Source organism: Nycticebus coucang, chromosome 4, assembly GCF_027406575.1.
Source record: "Nycticebus coucang isolate mNycCou1 chromosome 4, mNycCou1.pri, whole genome shotgun sequence".
In the NCBI taxonomy this organism is placed as follows: domain Eukaryota; kingdom Metazoa; phylum Chordata; class Mammalia; order Primates; family Lorisidae; genus Nycticebus; species Nycticebus coucang.
Window position 1 is genome coordinate 110272354 of NC_069783.1, and position 27619 is coordinate 110299972.

Consider the following 27619-nt stretch of genomic DNA (forward strand, 5'->3'; position numbering starts at 1 on the left):
TCTGGGAAGCCGCCTGGTGAAAATGGAAAAGCCACCAGATAGAAGGGTCTGAGACTCCTCATCAGTGGTTTAAGGAGAACCACATTTGGGATTTGCTGAAAGGAGAACTTATCATCAATGATGTTTGAGCCTGTACGTCTTCTGTGGTTTGTTACAAATGTTATATCACATTTAACACACTCATATGCACACACCTAGCACACACACACACACACACAATGGGTATTTCTGCATTCTACGTAACTCGTTCAATGTATGTACTGGTATTCATCCATTCCCTCCACAAATAGATTTCATTTTTACATTTGAGTGTGTGTTATGTACTTGCTAGGAGATATGGAAGAGATAGTGAACAAGACAGGTGTAGTCTATGATCTAGAACTTAACACTTCAAAAGATATAAGTAAATATATTCCCTCAGTAGTTTGCCTCATATTCATCAAGTTGTTTGATGCCTACAATATTTTTGAAAAGGAGACAAGGCAAGAGCCATTCTTTCTATTTCCAGGTGTGACATCTGAGACCCAACAAGTTGGAGCACGTAGCTGGTACAGGGTCCAGACGAGACTGAGGCCCACTGCTCCTGAGTCTGCCCAGAGGACCCTTCCTCCCATCTCCTGCCTCCCAAGGTGTAGCTCAGCAAGGCAGGCACCACACAGGCAAATATGTAATGTCAAGACCCCCGGAATCTGAGGAAAGAAAGTGTTGAGCAATAATAAAAATGCAGGCATTATGTTGTGACATTACTTCTATTATTTTCTCTACCCTGAATCTTTTAAATACCTCCTTGTTCTCACTTCTAGCTCTTTTTTGCTCCCAAACTATCTGTAAGTCCCTATGTTTTTTTTTTTATTATTAAATCATAGCTGTGTACGTTAATGTAATCATGGAGCACCATGCACTGGTTTTATATAGAGTCTCTATGTTATATGAAATATTTTAAGTCATTTTTTTCTTTTCTACACACTTTTCTTACCATCACTTCCTCATAAATAGGGCTAACAAGTGACACATGGAACATCAAACTAAATTTTAATCGTAGATAAATTAATTATAAAGTTTTAGTAAAAGCATATCCCAGGTACTGTTTCAGACATACCAAAAACTATTCATTATTTATCTGAATTTTACACTTAACTGGGGGTCCTGCCTTTTTATTTGGTAAGTCTGATACTCACAATACACACTTCTTCCTCTTTCATGTTCAGTGAGGTAGGAATCCATTGTCTACAAAATTATTCCCATTTTAGTTTATGTTTTTCTTCAGACTTAGGAACTGCAACTGACAAAGGAGGATATCCAGAGGGAAATATTTTAAATAATTCCTTTCTACATTGATTACTCTCACCTCAAGTCACCAAGGGGGGAGAGGGCAACCTCACACGATAAAGTAAACGTATCATCCAAATGCCAATGCCAAAATCATATTCATTTCCTTTAATAAATACCGGTTTTAAAAATTTGAATTTATGAGGAGGTAATATATTTTTTAAAGCCCTAATAATTCTAACGCAGGATTTGATATTTCCAGTCTCAGGAAATGAAATGCTGATGGAAAAAGACAAAAGGTAGAATCCTTTTGTGAAACTGTATAATCAGAAGCATTTGATAACCATGCTCATATCCATGTTCACTCTATGTTTGCAAAATGATAAGGATTTGTGAAAGGCAAGGGAACACTTGGGGAATTCTCAGTACCTTATCAATTTTTAAAGATTTCTAAAGTTGCCAAATCATATCGAATAACAGAAATAGATGTGAGTAAGGCAAAAATATGGTATGATAACCTTCCTTTTAGTAATGGAAACTGTGATCAGAGTGTGAGTTGCCAAGGCTGTTCCCACCATAACATGAAGAACAGGAAAGGTGCATTTTTTCCCCACTAAAATAAATCAAATTAGAAAATTTTCCTGTCAACTTCATTCCTACAATGTGAAAAAGAAGAAAAAAAGTGGTGCTAAGAGTCGTTTGAAAAAGAAAAAAAAAAAAAAACCCAGTGCTTATATTGATTCTTTCAACAAATACCACACATGATAACATCTTTATCAGTTAATTACCAAGAAAGTAGCAAGTTGGCCTTGCTGCTTTGGGGAGATTTAAATGGATGAAAACAGCTGCCAATATAACAATGCAATGGAATAGAACCCCAAGAGATGCGAGAGGAGAAAAGGTGTAAGCAAGGGCAGGAAAAAGTGAGGGGAGAAGTTATTGCGATCTTTTTTAAAGGCTTTGGCCACACTGTAAAACCCAAGTTAAAGTAGCTGACTTGGAATCTCCCCCTGTTGATCTCTGGCAACTCCTGAAGACTCATGGTTGTGGGAGGAGGAGGTTTCTCAGAAGAGACAGTGAGGAGAGATGCAAAATCAATGTAACAGAGTAAGGACAGACTAATCACAGAGTGTAACACATCCATCAGGGACCCAGATGGGAACTCAGAGGACTTTTTTAAAAAAACTTCATAAAAGGCAGGAGAGACACATTGGGTCTATGAATTTAAGCTCACGCACGTTAGGGGAAAAATAATAATTTTAAAAAATCCTTTTGGGCTCTCAGAGCCCATTTTAAGTCCTATTTGCACATGGCTGCATACAGTTTGGTTATTCATTTAACAAACTTAATGAACACTTATCACAGACCAGCAGTGTGGCTAGGGCTGGGTAAGCAAACTGAGCATGAGTCTTCCTTCATGGGGCGTGTCCTCTGGGTGCAGCACCGTCCGACAAAACCATCTGCAGTGTTGGAAATGGTCTATAGCAGCAGCACGCACTAGAGTCTCCATGGGGAAGATGCGCCCGTTGAGCACTTGAAATGTGGCGAATGCACGGAAGGAACTAATTTTTCAATTTTATTTAGTTTTCATTGATTTAAATGTAAATAACCACAGATAGCTAGTAGCTACCACATTGGATAATACCTGTCAACCGATTATATGGTTTCTCAGGCAAAAGATGTTTTATTTCTTTTTCTTCCCAAGAAGAACATTTGAAATCTTGGAACTCCACTGTAAGAGAATACTCTAAGAAGAGTAAAACTTGAGAGTGAATGGTAGAAAGTAGGAAGAGTAAAACCATAAAAGTAAAAAAGAAGAATTCCAAAGACTCATAGTGTGAACTCACAGATGTAGAGAAGTAGCTAACAGCTTCTGAGACCATTGGTGTGTCCACCACTGGTCACAGCAAAATCACCAATGACCATAGTCACAATGAGGGATCCCTGAAAGTCACACGTACACACACACACAGTGTATTCTGCTTATGCTGGCTTACCAGAAAGATACCCCTTATACATGATTTAAATAAAGTTTTGATGCTTAACGGTCTGTGAAGCTAGTGAATGATGCCCCATGATCATATCAATGTACACAGCTATGATTTAATAAAAAAAAAAAAAGTGAGCTTCGCACATATAGGAGGAACTCAGTTTCAACAAACCTGCCTGAGATCGTCCAGCATCATCTGGCCTTTTCTCTCTCTTTTAACTGTTGCAGCATCACACAGAGGTGGTAGCCACCTTAGCCTTCACTTCTTTTTCCTGTGAAGCCTTCTTCTCCCTGCCCAACTTGGCCAGTGGTTCTTCTGTACAAAAACTCACCAGCACATTTCAGTATGGCCAGAAATTCACAACTGAAGCCAGCTGTGGGATTTGGCCGACTGAAGAAACACAGCTTAGTGCGTGAAGGTGCAGGCAGGGGCTAAGATGCACCCCAGGTCTGCAGACAAACCCAGTGTGCAGAGTGGTTTTGAACCAGCAGGTTGGGGGGACAGAGTCAATAAGAATCCTCCATCTTGACTCCATCCATCAGGACGTTGGGGTCTTGAGAGAAGAGCAAGATGCATTTGGAAGGGGCCTCCTTCTAAAGGTGAAGAAGGCATTGAGGGTCTGATGATATCTCAGGGCAAGTCCATAAATAGAAGGAAATTTCTGGACACTGAGGGATGCATTTACAAAAAGAGATCTCCAACGGAGAGGAATTGGAGACGCTGTGTGCAAAATACTCCATCCAGAAGTCGGAGTCACTGGATTTATTTCTAAGAACAAATCATTAATGCATAGAATCTTTACAGGACCAAAAACAAAAAACAAAAACAAGCAATAACAACAATAACAAAATCCTTTAAGCCTGGGGGCATATTAGATATCAAAGTTTAAATCTATGAAGGAGTTCTGGCACCAAGATTCATGGACAGCTGTGGTGCAGAATGAGAACCATGACTGAGATTTGCAAGATACCTTTAACTTTCTGCAAACACGTCTTGCTTCTAAAAATTGTGAAAGTGAGAAGGGATGATGGCTGCCTCTGGAATACACTTCAATACCCATATAAAAAGTGCACATTTTATAATTCCAAGACTGAGCTGTTAACAAATATACAGACATCCAGCAGGGCGGAGGCTGCATTTTGGGGGGTTGATGGGTCATTTCAGACCTTGCTGAAGTTCTCCCACACATTTTATCACGTTTTTCTTAGTTATCTGGTATTTTTCTTTATTCCTTTTTTTAATGAACAGTCATCATAAAAGGTAAGAAAACATTTGGGCTTTCCAGTAGAACATAAAAAGTGACTTTTACAAAAATAAAGATCATTAGCTTAATAGAGAAAACGAATAAAGTAGATAGAGTGAGTACAGAGTCTCACTCTAATTTTAAGAATAAAATTAAAGCCAATAGCCACTGTATAATTCAAGGAGTGGGTTAACTACAATTAATCGCATTTTTTTGTTTCTTTTGCTCTCTGTCCCTCTCATTCTCTCTCCCCCTGTTGCCCTATCATAAAAAACACCCCCCCACACACACACAAATACTGAAATATGTTAAACCAAGCCAGGAAAAACAATATTTTCTGAAAATATTTCAATTTCAATCACGTTAATAGAAAGGATGTAATCCTTTAGGATGAATTGATTTAGCTCCTAACATGCAAATCATACCCCAAATCCTACACTATGCAGAGAATATATCATTTTCAATGAAGTGAGTGACGTTTTATATGATCAGCAGAGTAAAAGGGATAAAATGCACAGAGAATTTGGATACATAGTAATAATTTCAATTGTTAATGTAAAAAGATTCCCTTATTCACTGGCCAAGCTACATATGAGATACTCTCTATTATTCCCTTAGTAGGTTGATTTTGTAGAACAAAAAATGCAAACAATATCTGTAAACCACAGGTGTCAATTAGTCATGTGGTGTTACAGAGTTGGAGCCTGGGGATTATTACTCATCAGTCCCTGGCATAAAAATCTACTGGCTCAATAAATGTAGCTTTAAAGGGGAAAACTTAAGTTATGAATATGTTATTACCTTTGCCTCTGCTCCATGAGACTGCAAGGAACAAAGTTACGTGGGTGTTTTGTGTGAAATTTTATTTTTAATCTGAAATATCAAAATGTAAAAGAAATCAGTAAGAACAAAAAGTAGCTGATAGGTCTTTATTCTTTTTGACCATCTTTCTCTAATTACACAAAATCCTTAGCTTTGGGCTCAAACCTACTAAAATAAAAAATTTTAAGAAACCCCATTTATCATCATGTAATCCATGTTAGTTTGTTCACTGCTAACGAACTAGAAAGTGCTAAAATCCAGAGAGTAATTTAAGGGGCTAAACATGACCCTAACTTGGATGCACTGATGTTCAAACATTTGAATTTTGTACCAGATTATAATTTTGTCTACATATAATAAAATCATTCAAATGTTTTTGAATGATTCAAAGATTCAGTGAATCTTTATGTGTTAAATAACAGACTGAACATAAGTGATTACTTTTACGACTTTTCAAGGCATTACTAAAAGAAAAATAAATCAAATTTTAGAGGTATAAACCCACAAAGAATATAGAAGCAGAGACCATGAATTCAGATTTTTCAATTCTGAATTAATTGTATTAGTAGACTAAGAAAGATGAATCACTAGCAAATGGTTTGGAAAATCAAGAATCAACCCAATTTATACTTCAGAGACCCCTAAATGCTCAGGAAAACTTAGCCTTAGGTGCCTCCACAAATCAGAGTAGAAGGGCACAAAAACATGTGTTTTGGCCTTGCTAGAGATCATTATTTATCTCCTGCAAATAAATCAAATGTTAACAAAAGGAATTTGCATGTAGAATGTATAGGAACACAGGTGGTGCTATTTTTGCAACTTTTCTGTAATTCTGAAGTCATCTCAGAAGCTTTTAAAAATGCAAAGTTGGTATTTTTCCAGTTTATCACTCAAAAATACATAGATTCTTCATATCTAAAAATATAAAATGTACTTGTAACACATGGGAACATTAAGTCTCTCCCCAAATTGTCTACATGTAGCTCAAAATCTCCAATGCATATATTTACCAACTACTATCTATCTATCCCTTGCACCAAATATACATATTTCAGAAGATACCAGACTGGAGGTGCTTGATGATAACATCTGCCTTTTCATGCTAAGTCCCCATTAGTTTGGTAAATGTTAAGCAAGTTTCTTATTTCCCCAGTGCTATGCTAAAATTCTGAAATGATAATATGACACATTTATAAAAACTGCAGTCAGCCAAATGCACTGCCTGGACCCACCAGCAGCTGCTTCCTATGCTAGCCAGGGTGATCTCACTCCATGAGGAGACAATGAGGAGACATTACCCTCACCTGGATGCTCTGCCATGATGTGAGGTATCGGGAACCATCAACTCAATGCCTAAGAAGAGCAGAGTCCAGAAGGTTCAGTCCAGGCCCTCTACGCCTATGCAGACTCAATCAGAAAGCAGCCAGGGAATTCTGGGAACTACTGAGGAAAGACATCTTTTCTGCTGATTTAGACCTGGGGGATATGAGGCTGGAGCTGCAGGCAGCCCATGCTGCCTCCATGAGGGAAGGTTCTGTCCAACAATAGGACACATACAGCCAAAGGCAAGAAATGAAGGTCAAGAGAAACCATATCCTGGTGAACCTCTAGATTCAGCTCAATGTGTTTTATGAAACTGTTCGACAAAGGAGCCCATTCTGAGATCCAGACCATATGGAATCAGGTTGTGCTTGTCTTGGAAACATCCCTTGTCACCAACAATGAGACTGTGGTATTAGATTCCCATGGCCACCATACCAACATGGTAGTTCTTCTTTCCCCCCCCACCCCCCATCCTTGAGGGATACATTCCAAGACCCCCAGTGAATGCCTAAGACTGCGCTAGTTCTAAGCCCTGTATACAGTATGTGCAGGTAGGTGGTGCACTCAGACTGGCCCTGGATGAGAGCATGGTTCACATCTAGGGTGGGACAAAACAGGACAGTGTGAGGCTGCATGGTACTACACAGAATGGCAAGCGATTTTAAACCATGAATCTCTGGAATTTTCCATTTAATATTTTCAGATCATGATTGACCTTGTGTAACTGACATCCCAGGAAGCAAAACTGTGGATAAGGGGGAATTATTGTACCACAGGCTGTGGGGCTTAAAACAACAGGATTTTATTCTCGTTTCATAGTTCTGGAGCCTATAAACCCAAACCCAAGGGTCAGCAGGGCCATACTCTTCATGAAAACCTGTGGGGAAATCCTCCCATGTATCTCTTCCTGGCTTCTGGTGCATCACTCTTTCCACTGCAGCCTCACAATCCCAGGCTCTGCCTCTCTTGTCACCTTGTGTTCTCTCAGGACATCTCTGTCTTCACATGTCTGTCTTCTCATTGGGACACTGGTCATACGGGATTAGGGGCCCACTCTACTTTAATATGGCCTCATGTTAACTTTACTAATTCCCTCTGTGGGTAACAACCCTACTTCTAAATAAATTCACATTCTGAGGTTTTCTGGATGTTAGAACATCAACATATTTTGGGGGAAAGAACACAATTTAATTCATAAAAATCTATCCTGTAGCCCTCCAAGATGTATATCCTTCCCTTCCCACAGCCAAATATCTCATCTCAATATCCCTCAAAGTTTTGAGCCATTAAGCAGGGGTCCTCAAACTGCGGCCCACGGGCCACATGAGGCAGTGTGATTGTATTTGTTCCTATTTTGTTTTTTTACTTAAAAATAAGATATGTGCAGTGTGCATAGGAATTTGTTCATAGTTTTTTTTTTAAACTATAATCCGGCCCTCCAGCGGTCTGAGGGACAATGAACTGGCCCCCTGTTTAAAAAGTTTGAGGATGCCTGCATTACAGTATCAAACTTTTATCTAAATCAGGTATCAGTGAGATTTGGGGGTATGCTCTATCCTGGGGAAAAATTCCTCTTTATCTGTGAATGTGTGAAAACTGGAAAACAAGTCACCTGCCAAGATATAATCATGGGAGGTGGTCCACCACCCAGTCACTAGGGGACATGAGCTCCTTCCATCCTGTAGCTCTGCTACCCTCTTAAGCCTCAGACTTTTCTGCACTCAACCAACGGAAGAGTAAGCAAAAGGATGAGGATGTGGTAGGCCTCCTTTCAGCTGCATCTTCTGGAAGGTTACACACACCACTTCTGCATTCATTCTATGTGTAAGAAATAGTCTCATGGTTCCAGTGGATTTCAAAGGAGGTGAACAGCCTGCCCAGGAAAAGGAAGGGAAAACAAATATTGGTGAGCACCAGCAGATTCTTCCACAGGGTCAATAATATGATCTTATACCCTACACTGATTCTCTTCCCCCATCTATTGGCCAAACCCATTGTAAAACTGTAAGGCCCTAAGTGAGGGCAGAGCCACAAGGTGGAAGGAGCCTGGGTCCTTGGGTGACTGCCTTATGCCCCTCCCCCACCAGCTGATTATATTCAGCTTAAATAAGGAATACTCTTCACTATGATATACTTCTATGGATTCAAGCAACTGAGATTTAGGGGTTATCTGTTGCTGAAGCTAGTATTATTTTAATTGACACAGGCAGTCTTAAATAATTGATGGAGATCCCTGCAGAAGCAGGAGGTCTTTAATATGAAATTCAGCTTCTACTTTAAAAATATTCTTTAAAAAAACTCAAGACATCATTAAAAGGACAATTCCATTATCTCCAACTTGTAGTCATTATGGGTTTTGTAAAAGTTCCTGGTGTTCAGCCTTAATCACAACAGCCTTGAATATTTATAGGAATGTTAATACTAATATAGTAAGAATTATCAGGCAAACTGGTGCCAGAAGGTAATAGAATAAAATATTAAACACAGGCACTAACCAAAATTCTTATAAAAGCCTTGTAAACTCTCTATCAAAATATGTATCAAACTCATTTTATTACCTGCCCTATTAACTATCAAAATGTTTGCATATTTAAAACCTTTGTTGTTAAAGAAAACCTTTTCTTTCTTCTTCATGGGCCATTTACTTTATTGTGTGTTAAGCCAACAAGAGAAACATTGATCTGACATTTATTTTAATATGTGATTCAATATACATATGCATGAGTCTCAAATATATTTTTTTCCTATAACTGTAAGCCAAAGTGTTTTTCTCAGACTATAGAAAAGGTAGTTAAACTAGCTTTGTAATTGATGCTTCCATTTGGGAAAAATTTCTAATTCATTCACTCTCATTATAATCTACATATTAATCTTTTACCACACTTCAGTAACCAAAATAAATACATTGAAAGATTGGAAATTGGAGTGGAGAGCAAGATGGCAGTCGAGTAACAGCTTCCTTGCATCTGGGCACCGTGAGTCCGGGGAGATAGGACTCCAGGCATCTCTGGCTGGTGGGATCTGCCTATCATCACCCCTGCAAGGATACAGAGAGTCAGCGAGAGACTTCTGGACCCCAAGAAGAGGACTAAAACAGTGGAAAACCGGCAAGTGGTTGCATGTGTTCAATCGGTCTAAACCCACCCACAACTGTAAGTTCAGTAGCAGTGAGACTGCAAACCAGAAAGGCCTTACCTGTGAACTGTTTTGGTGTCTTTGGACTTGGCACTCAGTTGAACTGCCTTGAGGAGAGCCTGAGCGGGAATGCAGAGAACTTTGGCTGTTGTCTAGGGCCCCAGTCTGAGCCGCTGAGTCAGATGGAGCTAATAGTGTTTGGCTGTGGGCCACAGGAAGCCATTGTGAGCAATCTGCCCCGGCAAGCTCCGCCCTCAGGGACGCAGAGCTAGAATCGGGTGGGAGCTGGTAACCCAGCGACCAAGTAGCCTAAGGGCGGGGTCTGAGCCGCCTTGCATCCCTAACCCTCAGGGGCAGAGTGAGACCGGTTTTGGAACACTGGGTAAGTGGATAGCCACTTCAGCAGTGATTCCAGCGACAAGCAATTTCCTGGGAAAGCTTCTGCTCAGCAAGTTTACAAGTTCAAAGTGCCTTTTAAGTGGGCTGAAGAGAGATTTAGGGTGTCTACCTGTTGGGGTTTGAGAAATCAGCAGCCTCCAGTCGTATCAGAACTGTGATTAACATCTCATACCCCAGAAGACCACGTGTTACCCAGACAATATTCAACAACATATACATACTGCTTTGTCTTTGGTTGTGCTTTTTTTTTTTTTTTTTTTGGTTTGGTTGTTTTTTTGTTTATTTTGATGTTGTTGATGTTGTTTTGTTTTTTAATTTCAACCTTTTCCGTACAGACCTTTTTTCTTTCTCAATTTTTCTAGTTTAATTGTAATTTCCCATTGCTGCCTTTTTTAATAACTAGAACTTCATTTTTGCTAGTGTTTCTACCACTATTATTCGGTTTTTCACATAATATTATCCCATAAAGTTTTCTCTTTCCTTGTTTTGGTTTGATTTATACCATTTTTGTCTTTCCTCTCTACTTGGTGGAAGTGGGGTACTGTCTCTGATCAGGTTAGCAAAAAGCTGCTGACCTCAAGGGAACCACCCAACTGGGCACCCCCAGAAGGTGGAGTTTTTTTATGATTGTGTCAAAGTACCCTACTGTACACCTATATTGCTCTGTCTCCCTCTTTCTGTGCCTCTCTTCTTTTTGTCAATAGTCCTTTTACCCACCCCCTCTCCTTTCTCTATTTTTTTTTCTTTTCACTCGGTCCTCCTTTCTTTCATCCCTTTCTTGCTCTTCAACCTTCTCACCCTTCTGGTCCTATACCAAAAGGACTCATCTAACCATTACTCCACAGGCACAAGAACTTAAAGAGCAAGAGGAAGTGAAAGGAAAATTAGGGCAAGGAAACAGATAAAAGAAATCACTCATGAGGAAGAATCAGAAGAAAACTCCAGGCAACATGAAGAACCAGTCCAGAACAACCCCGCCAAGGAAACATGAGGTAGCTACTGCAGAGGATTCCACCTATAAAGAAATGTTAGGAATGACAGAAAGGAAATTTAGAATACACATGATGAAAACAATGAAAGAAATGATGGAAACAATGAAGGAAACTGCTAATAAAGTGGAAAATAACCAAAAGGAAATCCAAAAACAGAATCAAATAAGAGATGAACGATATGAAGAATATAAAAAGGATATAGCAGAGCTGAAGGAACTGAAACAGTCAATCAGGGAACTTAAAGATGCAATGGAAAGTATCAGCAACAGGTTAGACCATGCAGAAGAAAGAATTTCAGAGGTAGAAGACAAAGTTCTTGAGATAACTCAGATAGTAAAAGAGGCAGAAAAGAAGAGAGAGAAAGCAGAACGTTCACTGTCAGAATTATGGGACTTTAGGAAGCGTTCCAACATGCGAGTTATAGGAATTCCAGAAGGGGAAGAAGAATGCCCCAGTGGAATGGAAGCCATACTAGAGAATATTATAACAGAAAATTTCCCAAATATCACCAAAGATTCTTACACACTGCTTTCAGAGGGCTATCGGACCCCAGGTCGCCTCAACTCTAACCGAGCTTCTCCAAGACACATTGTGATGAACCTGTCCAAAGTCAAGACAAAAGAAAAGATTCTGCAAGCTGCCAGGAGTAAGCGCCAGTTGACTACAGGGGCAAATCCATCAGAGTGACGCCAGACTTCTCTAATGAAACTTTACAAGCAAGAAGAAAATGGTCATCTACCTTTAATTTACTTAAACAGAACAATTTCCAGCCCTGAATTCTGTACCCTGCTAAGCTAAGCTTAGAAATTGATGGAGAAATCAAATCATTTACGGATATACAAACACTGAGAAAATTCGCCACAAGACCAGCTCTACAGGAAATACTTCAACCTGTTCTGCACACTGACCACCACAATGGATCAGCAGCAAAGTAAGAACGCAGAAATTAAAGGACAGAACCTAACTTCCACACTGATGCAAAAGATAAAACTAAGCAATGGACTCTCACAAATAGGATGAATAGAATACTACCACACTTATCAATTATATCAATAAATGTTAATGGTTTGAATTCCCCACTGAAGAGACATAGATTGGCTGACAGGATTAAAAAACACAAGCCATCCATTTGCTGTCTGCAAGAAACACACCTGGCTTCAAAAGACAAATTAAAGCTCCGACTCAAGGATTGGAAGACAATTTTTCAGGCAAATGGCATTCAGAAGAAAAGAGGAATTGCAATCTTATTTTCAGACTCATGTGGATTTAAAGCAACTAAAGTCAAAAAATACAAAGATGGTCACTTTATATTGGTCAAGGGAAAAATACAACAAGAAGATGTTTCAATTCTAAATATTTATGCACCCAATTTAAATGCTCCCAGATTCTTGAAACAGACCTTACTCAGTCTGAGCAATATGATATCTGATAATACCATAATAACAGGGGACTTTAACACTCCTCTTACAGAGCTGGACAGATCCTCTAAACAGAAATTAAACAAAGATATAAGAGATTTAAATGAGACCCTAGAACAACTGTGCTTGATAGACGCATATACAACACTCCATCCCAAAGGTAAAGAATATACATTCTTCTCATCACCCCATGAAACATTCTCCAAAATTGATCATATCCTGGAACACAAAACAAATATCAACAGAATCAAAAGAATTGAAATTTTACCTTGTATCTTCTCAGACCATAAGGCACTAAAGGTGGAACTCAACTCTAACAAAAACCCTCGACCCCACACAAAGGCATGGAAATTAAACAATCTTCTGTTGAATAACAGATGGGTGCAGGAAGAAATAAAACAGGAAATCATTAACTTCCTTGAGCATAACAACAATGAAGACACAAGCTACCAAAACCTGTGGGATATTGCAAAAGCAGTTTTGAGAGGAAAACTCATCACTTTAGATGCCTACATTCGAAAAACAGAAAGAGAGCACATCAACAATCTCACAAGCCATCTTCTGGAATTGGAAAAAGAAGAACAATCTAAGCCTAAACTCAGTAGAAGAAAAGAAATATCCAAAATCAAATCAGAGATCAATGAAATTGAAAACAAAAGAAACATTCAGAAAATTAATGAAACAAGAAGTTGGGTTTTTTTGTTTTGTTTTGTTTTGTTTTTTGCAGAGACAGAGTCTCACTTTACGGCCCTTGGTAGAGTGCCATGGCCTCACACAGCTCACAGCAACCTCCAATTCCTGGGCTTAAGCAATTCTCTTGCCTCAGCCTCCCAAGTAGCTGGGACTACAGGCGCCGCCACAACGCCCGGCTATTTTTTTGGTCGCAGTTTGGCTGGGGCCGGGTTTGAACCCACCACCCTCAGTATATGGGGCCGGCGCCTTACCGACTGAGCCACAGGTGCCGCCCTGGTTTTTTGAAAAAATAAATAAAATAGATAAACCATTGGCCAGACTAACGAGAAATAGAAATGTAAAATCTCTAGTAACCTCAATCAGAATTGATAAAGGGGAAATAACAACTGATCCCACAGACATACAAGAGATCATCTCTGAATACTACCAGAAACTATGCCCAGAAATTTGACAATGTGAAGGAAATGGATCAATATTTGGAATCACACCCTCTCCCTAGACTTACCCAGGAAGAAATAGAGCTCCTGAACAGACCAATTTGAAGCACTGAGATCAAAGAAAGAATAAAAAATCTTCCAATCAAAAAATTCCATGGTCCAGATGGCTTCACACCAGAATTCTATCAAACCTTCTAGGAAGAGCTTATTCCTATACCGCAGAAATTATTCCAAAAAATTGAGGAAGAAGGAATCCTCCCCAACACATTCTATGAAGCAAACATCACCCTGATACCAAAACCAGGAAAAGACCCAAACAAAAAGGAGAATTTCAGACCAATCTCACTCATGACTATAGATGCAAAAATTCTCAACAAAATCCTAGCCAGTAGATTACAGCTTATCACCAAAAAAGTCATACATCATGATCAAGTAGGCTTCATCCCAGGGATGCAAGGCTGGTTTAACATACGCAAGTCCATAAACATTATCCACCATATTAACAGAGGCAAAAATAAAGATCACATGATCCTCTCAACAGATGCAGAAAAAGCATTTGATAAAATCCAGCATCCTTTTCTAATTAGAACACTAAACAGTATAGGCATAGGTGGCACATTTCTAAAACTGATTGAAGCTATCTATGACAAACCCACAGCCAATATTTTACTGAATGGAGTAAAACTGAAAGTTTTTCCTCTTAGAACTGGAACCAGACAAGGTTGTCCTCTGTCACCTTTACTATTCAACGTACTGCTGGAAGTTCTAGCCAATACAATTAGGCAAGACAAGGAAATAAAGGGAATCCAAATGGGAGCAGAGGAGGTCAAACTCTCCCTCTTTGCTGACGACATGATCTTATACTTAGAGAACCCCAAAGACTCAACCACAAGACTCCTAGAAGTCATCAAAAAATACAGTAATGTTTCAGGATATAAAATCAATGTCCACAAGTCAGTAGCCTTTGTATACGCCAATAACAGTCAAGATGAGAAGCTAATTAAGGACACAACTCCCTTCACCATAGTTTCAAAGAAAATGAAATACCTAGGAATATACCTAACGAAGGAGGCAAAGGACCGCTATAAAGAAAATTATGAAATCCTCAGAAAGGAAATAGCAGAGGATATTAACAAATGGAAGAACATACCATGCTCATGGATGGGAAGAATCAACATTGTTAAAATGTCTATACTTCCCAAAGCAATCTACCTATTCAATGCCATTCCTATCAAAATACCAACATCGTACTTTCAAGATTTGGAAAAAATAATTCTGCGTTTTGTGTGGAACCGGAAAAAACCCCGTATAGCTAAGGCAGTTCTCTGTAACAAAAATAAAGCTGGGGGCATCAGCATACCAGATTTTAGTCTGTACTACAAAGCCATAGTGGTCAAGACAGCATGGTACTGGCACAAAAACAGAGACATATACACTTGGAATCGAATTGAAAACCAAGAAATGAAACTAACATCTTACAACCACCTAATCTTCGATAAACCAAACAAGAACATACCTTGGGGGAAAGACTCCCTATTCAATAAATGGTGTTGGGAGAACTGGATGTCTACATGTAAGAGACTGAAACTGAACCCACATCTTTCCCCACTCACAAAAATTGATTCAAGATGGATAAAGGACTTAAATTTAAGGCATGAAACAATAAAAATTCTCAAAGAAAGCATACGAAAAACACTGGAAGATATTGGCCTGGGGAAAGACTTCATGAAGAAGACTGCCGTGGCAATTGCAACAACAACAAAAATAAACAAATGGGACTTCATGAAACTGAAAAGCTTCTGTACAACTAAGGACACAATAACCAAAGCAAAGAGACAACCTACACAATGGGAAAGGATATTTGCATATTTTCAATCAGACAAAAGCTTGATAACCAGGATCTATAGAGAACTCAAATTAATCCACATGAAAAAAGCCAACAATCTCATATATCAATGGGCAAGAGACATGAATAGAACCTTCTCTAAAGATGACAGACGAATGGCTAACAAACACATGAAAAAATGTTCATCATCTCCATATATTAGAGAAATGCAAATCAAAACAACCCTGAGATATCATCTAACCCCAGTGAGAATGGCCCACATCACAAAATCTCAAAACTGCAGATGCTGGCGTGGATGTGGAGAGAAGGGAACACTTTTACACTGCTGGTGGGACTGCAAACTAATACAACCTTTCTGGAAGGAAGTATGGAGAAACCTCAAAGCACTCAAGCTAGATCTCCCATTTGATCCTGCAATCCCATTACTGGGCATCTACATAGAAGGAAAAAAATTTTTTTATCATAAGGACACTTGCACTAGACTGTTTATTGCAGCTCAATTTACAATCGCCAAAATGTGGAAACAGCCTAAATGCCCACCAACCCAGGAATGGATTAACAAGCTGTGGTATATGTATACCATGGAATATTATTCAGCTATTTAAAAAAATGGAGACTTTACATCCTTTTGTATTAACCTGGATGGAAGTGGAAGACATTATTCTTAGTAAAGCATCACAAGAATGGAGAAGCATGAATCCTATGTACTCAATTTTGATATGAGGACAATTAATGACAATTAAGGTTATGGGGGGTGGAAACAGAAAGAGGGACGGAGGGAGGGGAGTGGGGCCTTGGTGTGTATCACACTTTATGGGGGCAAGACATGATTGCAAGAGTGACTTTACCTAACAATTGCAATCAGTGTAACCTGGCTTATTGTACCCACAATGAATCCCCAACAATAAAAAAAAAAAAAAAAGATTGGAAATTGGCCAAAATCCACGCACAGGCACAAAGAGATATAAAGGTCATTGGAAAACAAGAAGCCTGGAGGGGAGACACAAGGCGGGGTAAAAATCTACTTATTGGGGATAGTAGGGCAGAAAGCCCAGTACAAGCCCCAATTTAAGCATTATGAAAAGTATCTGTAACAAAAACATTTGTATCTCCATAATATTTTTATTAAATAAAATAAATAAAAATCCTGAAGTTTAATCAACTAAATCAATTTAACTATTTTAATTTTGTAAAAAGAAAAAGAAAATTGGCCAAAATCACCTATGTGATTAATATTAACATTGATAAAAATGGGATCCTATGTAACCTAGAAAACTACATTCAATTTTCCCATCTTCTAACCACTGATCCCTTGTGTTGAGAGGTGGCAGTTTAAGTGTAAAGTATATAATTGCAGTGTATGGATATGTGTATACATCTATATATGTATAGATATATCTATATTGTAGTGTATGTATGTGTGTATATATTTATATACACACAAATACAGAGTGCCAAAAAATGTAGACACATTTTAAGAAAGGAAAAAATTGTATTGAAACTGCAATAGTTAATATACACCCATAACATTTGTTACCTTGTATACCGTATCTTGTATTTCTTATAATTGCAGAAGTTAAATGTGACTTGAATATTATAATTTTAATATGGTTTTGTAAAGGCCAAGTGCCAGGTGTGGGATCAAAGTGTTCCTCAAGGATGGGCACAGTGGCTCATGCCTATAATCTTAGCACTCTGAGAGGTCTACGTGGGAGTATCACTTGAGCTCACAAATTTGAGGCTAGCCTGAGATAGAGCAAGACATCATCTCTACTAAGAATAGAAAAAAAATTAGTCAGGCATATGGCAGACTCCTAGAGTCCCAGCTTCTCAGAAGGCTGAGGCAGGGTGATCACTTGCACCCAGCAGTCTGAAGTTGCTATGAGCTACGCTGACATCTTAAGCAATAGAGCAAGACTCTGTGAAAAGAAAGGAAGAAAAGAAAGAAAAAGGAGGGAAGGAAAGTGGGAAGGAAGGAAGGGAGGGAGGGAGGGAGGGAAATGTGACCTCCTGGAAAAAGAAATGTGTGCAAAAACTATTCAATATTATTTCTGGAGATCCACATGGATAAGAAAATGTATTATGTGAACATACAATGAAGCTCAGAGCCAAGATGTTTCATTTTCTACAAATCTCTAAACTATTCCTGCCAGAATAGGCTAAAAGTGTCTTTATATATGGAGGGGGAAAAGTGGAACTTAATTTGGAAGCTGCAGGGACTTTGGAGTAACAGAACATACCTGCCTTCAGCTTTCCAAGAAACAGAATACAATAAAAGAAGTTATGAATGTCGACAACTACTGGCAGAAATGGATTAAAAAAATTTTTGATTCATCATCTTTGATCCAAAATCTTTATTATACCAAATGGTGCTTATTAGATAACTATGCCTAGTGTATCCTTCATAAAGTAGCCATGGTGCTTTCAACCCATTTTATCTGGTTAAGCTTTCATGGATTAAAAGCCTTTTAATAATACCTGTTGAAAAGTTTTTCTTTCCAAGTGCAATGTAGTAACAAAAATCACTTTACAACCATTATTTGAAGCCTGGGCCAGCAAGATAATGGTCTCGGCTTTATAAAGTGAGATGTAGTTATGGATTATGCCCCTCAAAATCGACCATAAAACCCTGCGCAGTGACTGTCCAGAAGTTCAGATGTTTGTCTGAATCCCAGGACCTACAGGGATACATTTCTTTCCAGTCGCTTTTTCAGCCTCGGTGTCACTGTTTTGACACATCAGTGCCTCTGAGGGGCAGAGTTAGGAGGCTCAACATGAAAAAATCGAGGGCTGAGAGAAAAGACAAAGGGGTTTCCTATCCTGGCACATACATGAAAGATTATAACAGAAACCAAAGGGTGTCCTGCTTTCAGATGGAACGCGAATCACCCTGCCACTGGCATCCTCACACACCCCTCTCCTGGGGCCCCACATAATACAGGACCCTAGAGGAGGCACAAGGCTGCTTTGCAGGTGGGTCACATGTTGATGTTGCAAAATCTTTCCTGGACTCGGGTGCTCAAAGTACGTGCCCCTTAGTCTTTGGTCCAGCACCCGAACCTCTGTGAAGAACCTGCTGGAAGAACAAAACTTTCTCTGGCACTCATAGCTCACAGCAACCTCAAACTCTTGGGCTCAAGTGATTCTCTTGCCTCAGCCTCCCGTTAGCAGGACTACGGGTGCCTGCCACATTGCCCAGCTATTTTTTCTATTCTTAGTAGAGATGGTGTCTCATTCTTGCTCAGGCAAGTCTTGAACTCCTACATTTAAGCCATCTTCCCCCCTCGGTCTCCCAGGGCCCTAGGAATACAAGCATGAACGGCCGCACTCAGCCAATGAGAGGCCGCTGATGATTTCCCCATGAGAGAAGAGCTGAACATTCTGGCAGAGATATGAAAACAGATTTAAAGTTCCCTCCTTTCCTTCAAAGGTCGGAATCGTATATCATGGTATGAAAAACATGATCCCATGAGTCCATCAAATTCTATCAAAGGCGTTATTGTTTCTGAGACCAAATCTTCCCATCACATAACCTTGTCTTTTCTTCCCGTATAATCCATGTATGATATTAATTTGTTTCTAGTTCTGAGTGGCAGGATCCTCCCAGCACTCCCAGAAGATGGACCACAGGAAGCAAGTGTGTTGTGCTTCCTGACACACCTCAACATAGGAAAAAATATTGCAGGGTTGAGTTTAGCTGAATTACTAGATAACTGACAGGGGCCACTCACCCATGCAATTTTCATTCAGGACGTGTTCATTCTGTCCTTCCTCCAATTCTGTGCATCATGAATCTTTTAAAATAGAAAACCTTTGAGAATCCTAAATTCATTAGTTTTAAACCTCCGTGTATAGTTTTCAAGCTGTTGGCTACTTGGTTTAATTCAAATATAAATGTTTGCAGCAGGAGTCAGTGAGCTGAAACTATAAAACCACCTCAGAAAACTTGAAACTTCTGCCTGAGAGTGGTGTTCATCTTCCTCCTTCCTTAGCACCTGCAGATGTGCCGGCCCCAGTGCCACTTTCTACCCTCATCTTTTGCTACATACAATCTAATCTGGAACTAAAATCCCCATATTAACAATGTTTTTGCTCTTGAAAAATAATCACGAAAGTTCAAGACTAGAACTTTCTCCACGTGACTAGGTTGCTTAGGTCATTATGCTAATTAGCAGTGAGAAATGACACTCGCCCCCCAAAAAAGAAAAATTCAAATAGGAGGACACTTCTTTCCTTTTTACAACCGTTTTTTGCATAACCGCCTGATCCTGGCTCCCTCTTCGGGAGGCATTCTTGAAAGAAGGAAGACATTGGAGCCACTGACATCTAATTTCTAAGAAAGAGACAATAGGTTATAATTGAACGATCAGGAAACAAAGAAAAAACTATTTCCATTTTCTTACTTTCCATTATTTCATCCACTCTAAGACCCATTTGGCTCAGCCAGACAGTATTTTGCATTTGAAAAGTGCAAATCAGCTGTCAGAAAGCCTGTGCATTTTATGCCCCAGAATAAGCAAAGATACCTCTAGGCAGTGAGGCGTAATGAAACACCATCTCCAATAACAATAATAAAAACAAGGAGAATGTCTGCCTTGATGAGAACTGCCAGACATTTAGTAGATAATTGTTAAATATTTAAAAGAAGAATGACAAAAGGGGAGAAAAAAGAAAAATACTTAAAATTCCTTTTATCTTCCCTCTTCTTTGCTCCACGTACATCCTCAATCTTTTTGTTATCATTGCTCCATGTAAAATATGTTTAAATTATTTAATCACAGACACCTTCAAGAAGATGGTAACCCTCTGGTTTACCCTAACTCCGGTATCTTGGAGCTAAATATTCAGCAGGATCTAGAGAAATGGTGGGATATGTAAAGGTCAGTGCAGGAAGAGCACAGGATGGCAGGGATTAAAGGCTGGGAATCACTGTAGCCTACATGGGAGTAAATAGGATAAATGGATCTGTTAGGAACGTGTTCAGTAAAAGTAACAGAGAATTCATTAGGAATTCTTACATCATCAGGATATTATTGACTTAGCCAGAAGCATTGAAATGCCTGCAGAATGCATTCAACAACTCAGCAGTGTCATCAGGGCTCCAGACTTGTTTATCCATCTGGTCCCCCACCCTCAGCAGATTGACTCCAGTACAAGCTTCTACCTCGTGGTAACAAGATGGCTGCCACACATCCAGGCATCACAGCTTCAGAGTACATCTGCAAAAACTGATGGGAGAAAGGAGACAGGAATGGCGTTTTCTTGCATTAATCACTTTTATTTTTATCAGAGTGGAAAATGTTTTTTCTCAGAAGATGCCAGATGACTTCTCAGTATGCATCAGTGGGTCAAATGATGCATCCCAACACTAATGAGAGACCCAGAGAAATACAACTACCATGATTGGTTCAAACTAATCATGATCCACGCCCTGGACAGGGTGATGAGCAAAATGCTGCCAACTGATATACCAACCAAACCAAAGATGGTGTTGGATTAATATCCCACAACCTTTAATGCCTCTCCTCCTAACCAGTACTAGTCTCCTTTGTGAAGAATAGGAAGCAGCAGGCTCACCTCTGGTATGTTTCATTCTGTCTATTTCCCTAATTATCTTCTATTTTTAGCAAATTGCTTTTTCATCCATACTGTTCATGTGCTTTCTGTTTTAAAGATTTGTATTTAGGCAACATATTTCTTTCCAAAATAGTACGTAATCAACAATACAGATGATATGAAACATGTGATTTAAAAAATTATAAGGTTGATGCAAAAATGATTGAAATTTGGGAAACTCTGGGTAGAGAGTAGTGGGAGAGAAAAGTTTAGGAGCCTCTCAAATCCTTAAGAACAGCCCAGAACCTATTAAGGAAAACTGAAAATTGTACCTATACTACATTATTTTAAGGCTAAATGCACAGAAACCTAAGCTTCAGTCAGCACATTTCCTGAGAAATAAACGAAGCTTATTTCTTATTTAAAAAATCTCAGCTTATTTCCCTCTGATGCCATCCTCCCACTTGGGATAAATGCCCAAACTGTTCCCCAGTTGTTAAAGATTTATGTATGGACAGTTACTGGGCGGTATTCCTCACTGAATGCCATGTGGGCATTTCCCATTGATCGCTGCCATAGTAACAATGGCTTCTGAAAATGAGCTGAAGTATGCAAGGTCATGATTCAAAATGTATTGATTTTTGTCCTGGAATTCAGAACCGTAATGACAGGGAAAACCATGAGCTAATACATCTATGCCAGTGACACACGATTTATCTTTAAATGATGGTTCTTCAAGTAAAGCAATAAGTTGAGTTAAAGAAAAATGCTAACTTGCACAAAGTTGGCGTGAGAGGGTGTGCAGTGACGAGTAGATGCCCTAAAAAGTCGAGAGGATGATTCCCGGAACGCCTGCCATCTGGGAGAGACTGAACTCTAGTGCACATCAGGGAAGTTTGCACTGGGGTCCAGACCCTGTCTGAGCAGGATCCCAGGGCCTAGGAGATGTATGAGTAATCCTTGGTATTTATCTCTCCTGTTCTCCTGTCCCCATGTAGAAACCGAATGAATCCATTCCAGGTGGAGAAGAACCTCTTTGATCTTTAAAGGTTGCTATGGTATGAATGCTTGCTTGTGTCTCCCAAAATTCATATGTTAAAATCCTAATTCCTAAGAGAATGGCATTAGAAGGTGAGGCCCCTTGGGAGGTGATTAGTTCATAAGTGTGGAGCTCTCGTGATTAGAATTAGTGCCTTTATGTAAAAGACCCAGAGAGCTTGTTCACCCCTTCTAACATGTGCAGACATGGAGAAGGTGTCATCTGTGAACCAGGATGCAGGCCTTCATCAGATATCAAATCTGCTAGCATCTTGAACTGTGAGAAATAAACTTCTTTTTGCTGGTAAGCTACCCAGCCCGTGATATTTTGTTACAGCAGCCAGAACAAACTAAGACAAAGTCTCCTGGGTATGGCACTGTGTAACTGAGGGTGAAATGAACCTGAGAACTACATCTAAAATTAGGCACATAAAACAATCAAGAATGTTCATATTTTGTAGCTAAGATAGCTGCGCTGGCATAGATATATTAGCTCATAGCTTTCTCTGTCATTATAGTTCTGAATTTCAGGACAAAAATCAATATATTTTAAATCATGTCTTCCCACATCAGTTAAGGCAACTGATGATTTATGATTTTTTTAAAAAATCTTTGACCTAGTGCAAGAGTAAGAACAGATTCTTTTAAAAGAGTTGGTAGTTCTCAAGAAAGCAGAAGGTGCCCAGTGCCAAAGAGTGAAAGCCAGTTCTCATTTCTTTTTCCTTTTCTTGTGACTATTTATTTTCTCTTTTTCAAAGCAAACTCTATTGAATACTCAGAGTAGAAATGCATCAAAACTCTTCAATCCAGACCTAGTGGGGGAACTTTGAGTCTGCTCAATGTTAAAAAGTTACTTGCTATTAGTTTAAAAAAATAGAAAGGATTAGGAATGTGAAAAAAAAAGTTATTACTGTCAAACCTACATCAAATATAATTTAAATAACATTGATGAACATCAAGCCTCCACCATTTAAAATAAATAACTAATAATGATTTGCCATTATCTTATCAGGCCAATGTAGATGTAGGCCTGAAAATGTTGTTGCTATTTTTTTCCCCTTTACGAGTCTGCGATAATCCTGCTCATTACTCATATTTATGATGTTAACTTGGCTACTTTTTCTTGGCTCGTTGAATATTTTCTTTATGAACTGTCAACTTAAGCTGTCCCAATTATCATGACTTTCAAATTAAGGGCATCTGAGCTAATGGGGTTTGCGGAATTCTACACTGACAGAAAATCACAGATAATGGATTTTTTTTCTACATTATATTTGGAGAAAAACATAGCCAGCTTGCAGATTGTGATTATTGAGCACTTACTATGCCCCATACTCTGAGCTGACACCTTTGCCTTTGTTCATCCACTGTCAAAACAACAGCCATGAGGTGGATATTATCATGACCTCATCTTCACAGATGGGGCACCCCTAAGCAGGAGGGATCATATTGAGCACAAAAGGGGTCATGGTCCCCAAAACTCCATTATGGGCTAATGTTCTCCCATACTCCAGAGCTGCTGCAGCCAGACAATAGGTCTGCTGCTGTGCCATCAGCCTGTGACTATAACTACTGTGGGCTATTTTTATAGGGAAGAGGGATAAGGCAGAGGACAAAAGGTCAAGGGAAATGCCCAACAATACCTCTATTTTCACGTTCTCTGGAAGGGGTTTGGGGTCACCAGAGGAGGGGGTCTAGGCGCGAGGAATGAAGAGTCTTGACACAAAGTCTAGAGAGGGGGAACTGAGGAACTCTGGGAGGAGCCCTGCTGAGTTAACCTCAGGTTCATATTTACTATCACAAAGCAGGAAAAAGTAGTTAAAATTTACTTATCAGATATTAGCATTAAAAGGGGGGAATATGGAAAGTGTCAGACAGAATGTCTCCAATTTGTTCTGCAAAATCTCAGACCTTAAACAAGACTTCAAGAGACCTTTGGAATCTGGAGAATCTTTACCATAAGCAGTAGGCCTCACCTCACATACACATTCTCCCTCGGAGGCCAGTTTTCTGATCTACTGCATGTACACAATTCACATGCCGTTCTCGTGATTCTCCAGGTTGCTCAAGCAGGAAGCAGGTCTTATGCCAAAGATCAGAGCTCTGTTTCCCCTACACCGTCTCTTAGAAGCCTCACCCAGGAGCTCCATCTGCTTCTCATTGGCTGAAACCTCAGGAAGTTTCTCTCTTCCCAGACCCATAAGTGGCCCTTTCCCCTCCTGAGAAAAACTGTCTGGAGCATGGAGATCCTCCCCCAGCACCCAGCCAAGCCTGAGCCAGTGGTTGAAGCCCAGGCTTGAATCTCTCCCTAATATCCAGGCTCCCAGTCAGCACTTGAAAGCCAGGGGTAAGGCAGACTCAGGTGTACTAGAGAGTCTTATTTACACTGGACCACCAGTGGCCTTCAAACTCCCACACCCCTCCTCTCCTGTCTCCCCTCTGGACAGTCCAGGAGAAAGACAGTGAGCATGCCTTCCTTGTGTGAGAGGGGAATTCAAAACATGCAATCCCCCAGCTGCTGAGGAAACTGTTATCCAGTCCCCACCCACCAGAGGGTATAGAAAGAATACTCTGCCTTGTTCCAGCCAGCCTGGACTTGCTTGGGCCACCCTGCTCTCCACAGGAGCCCCCCTGTGGAGTAATGAAATTTCTCCCCAATTCTGTTAGTATCTGAAGCATCAGCAGCTCTGACGTCCTGATGGTCCTGGAGTCCATCCTCAAGGACCACAAAAGATCAGGATTCGGCGCTCCCATGTGGCTTTGGGAAACAGCTAAACCTCTGCACACCTCAGTTTCCTCATCTATACAATGGGGATGCTGCCCAAGACAGCTGGCTATTGCCCCAATATCTGTTCTTCCTGTCTTCCTTAATAAAAACATGAATTTTGCTTATATTGGGAGTTTGGGGATATGTTATGGACTCATTCTAGCTTTCCTTGAAGTTTTCAGAACATTGTGGGAGTGACCATTGGCTGTTCACCTGACAAACAGCATGGGGTTGGCCATATGTCAGAGCCAACCTGACATATGGGTCTGGGGGGAAGGATACACTGAATCGCAGATACTCTTCACACATTTGTTACTGGTCTTAGAATTTCACAATTAGAATCTCAGGGGGTTTTTTGGGGTTTTTTTTTTTTTTTAAGGCCTGTCCTGCAGTTTCAGCCAATGAGAAACAAATGGAGTACCCTGGGTGTGGCTTCTAAAAGAGAGCATGAAAACAGAGGGATCACTGGGCATTTCTCTGTTCATCCTGTCTTCCCTATGAAACAGCCCAAGGCAGTGATAGTCACAGGCTGTTGGCACAGCAGAGAGACAAAGGCATGATATGTCTGCATCGGTTCTGGACTCCTAATGTCTTGTTTTCATGTTATGTGAGAAAATACATTCCTAACTAACTAAAGCACACACACATTTGCCTTCCTACTGCTTTTGGATGTGGGATGCTCAGAGCTCTGGCAGCCATTCTGTGACCATAAGGAGATAAGACTAAGACCAACCAAAATACTAAGAAGGGATCAGTGGCAACACAAAAAGAGACTGGGTCCTTGGAAATTTGGAAAAACTCCTTGAACAACCCCCAAACTACCCAGCTTTAGGCTCCTTAGTGTATGAGAAAATCACTCCTGTTGTTGAAAGTCTTGCTAGTTGAATATTCTGTTAGTTGGTACTAATACAAGGTAGCATATAAAAATCAAAAATAACTATTCTAGAGATTTTAGTTGTGAAATTCCAATAACAAATGTGAGAAGAAGATTACCTGGGATTCATTGTATCCATCCCCCAAACCCTAACAGTATAAAATACAGAGTACTGTTTACGTCACTTAAGATGAAGTTGATCTGAGCACAACAGCACTATCTTTTCCAGCCCAATTTCCAAACACCATTTCCTGCCTCTGAGTCCTGTGAGTGCTGGTGTGTGTTCTCATGATGCAAACTCACAAAAGGAAACCAACACTCTGACACCTTTACTTACCATTTTGAGCTCTGACTTGGATTTGTGTATGGGCAGTTTTAATGAAGAAAGACATCTAGATACTGCCACAGCCATGGGTTTTGGGAATTTAACTATCAGCGTGTGGGAATCTGTCTTGTTTCTCTCCATCCCATCTGAGGGATGCCATTGTCCTACCTCACCATCTGTCAGAAGTTCATAAGGAAAATGTACACAGGAAACTTCCTTTTGTCCGCCTGGTTAGTGAACCCATGTAAAGCTCCAAGCCCCATTATCCAACTGTGAATACAAATTTAACATTTCCCGTTGAAAAGTTCCCATCCTTTCTCCAAACCCAGGCTGACATCAGTGCATCTGGACATTTTGTGAGTTAGAACGCCCTTCCCTGGGCTGAGTCTCTGACTGCATTCACAGTAGGCTAATGCACCTGTCATAATGCTATCCACCTTTGCCTCACTGCCCAGTAAAGGCAGTGACTGCATTAAACCATGACTCTATGACAGACTGAGAGGATATAATTTGGGGAGATTAAATGCACCAGATTTTAGGTGCCTATAGAGTTTATAGCAATGAGCAGTGTCAAAACAGGTGGAAAGTGACACATGGCCAATCCCAGACCATTTCTCAGGTGAACAGCCAATGGTCACTCCCACAATGTTCTGGTTATGTGAGTTTCTCCCAATAGGGTGGAGTTAAAAATAACACTCTCATTTCCTCTGAGCAAAGAGGGTCAGGCAAGAGCAACCAGGCACTAAACAGAGGGGGAATTGTTGGTTACCTTGGAGCAGCTCAACAAATAAAATAAATAGCATGTGCTTATTATTCAAATGAAATCGCAATTAATTCAGAACTTGTTCCCAAACACTCCAAGGCAGCTCATGATAATGAGCTCTCAGGGCTCTTCCTCCCACAGCTTGTGATATCACGCTAAATGGACACGTCTAACAGCACTGATGGGATGAAAATTCATGACTGCCAGACTTCGGTTTGACTCTGAGGTTTCAGAACCAACTGAAACGTCTCAATCCTCCGTCCCAACCCCAGTGCCTCTTCTCCTCCCTCCCTGTTAAGGGTGAAAGTAATGGTTTTTATAAGAGTTTCAGAACTGCATAGGAAGAGTCTCAACTCCAGGGAGTTGGTGGTTTTCTTTAATTTGCATACGGGAAACCAACCCCAGCCTGACTCCAGCCAAAGCAGTTCATGAAGGGCAGAGCAATCAATGCTGAAGTAGCCATAGTCCTTAACCTCACAGTGTCACTACTCTGTTTTTCAAGATCAAGGACAGCAAGGGGCCAACCCCTGATGAGTACTGCAGTGAGTAACTCTGGCCCTGGGGGTCAGATGACACAGCCTGGTCCCAGATCTTCCAGATCTTCCTCTAATTCGTGGTAATATCCTACCTGCTTCATTTCTCCAACTGTGAAGTAAAGGTGAGGGCACCTGTCCTACCTGCTGCAAAGAGCACCTGTAGTGAGATGAGTGAAGCATTGTGAACAGTTA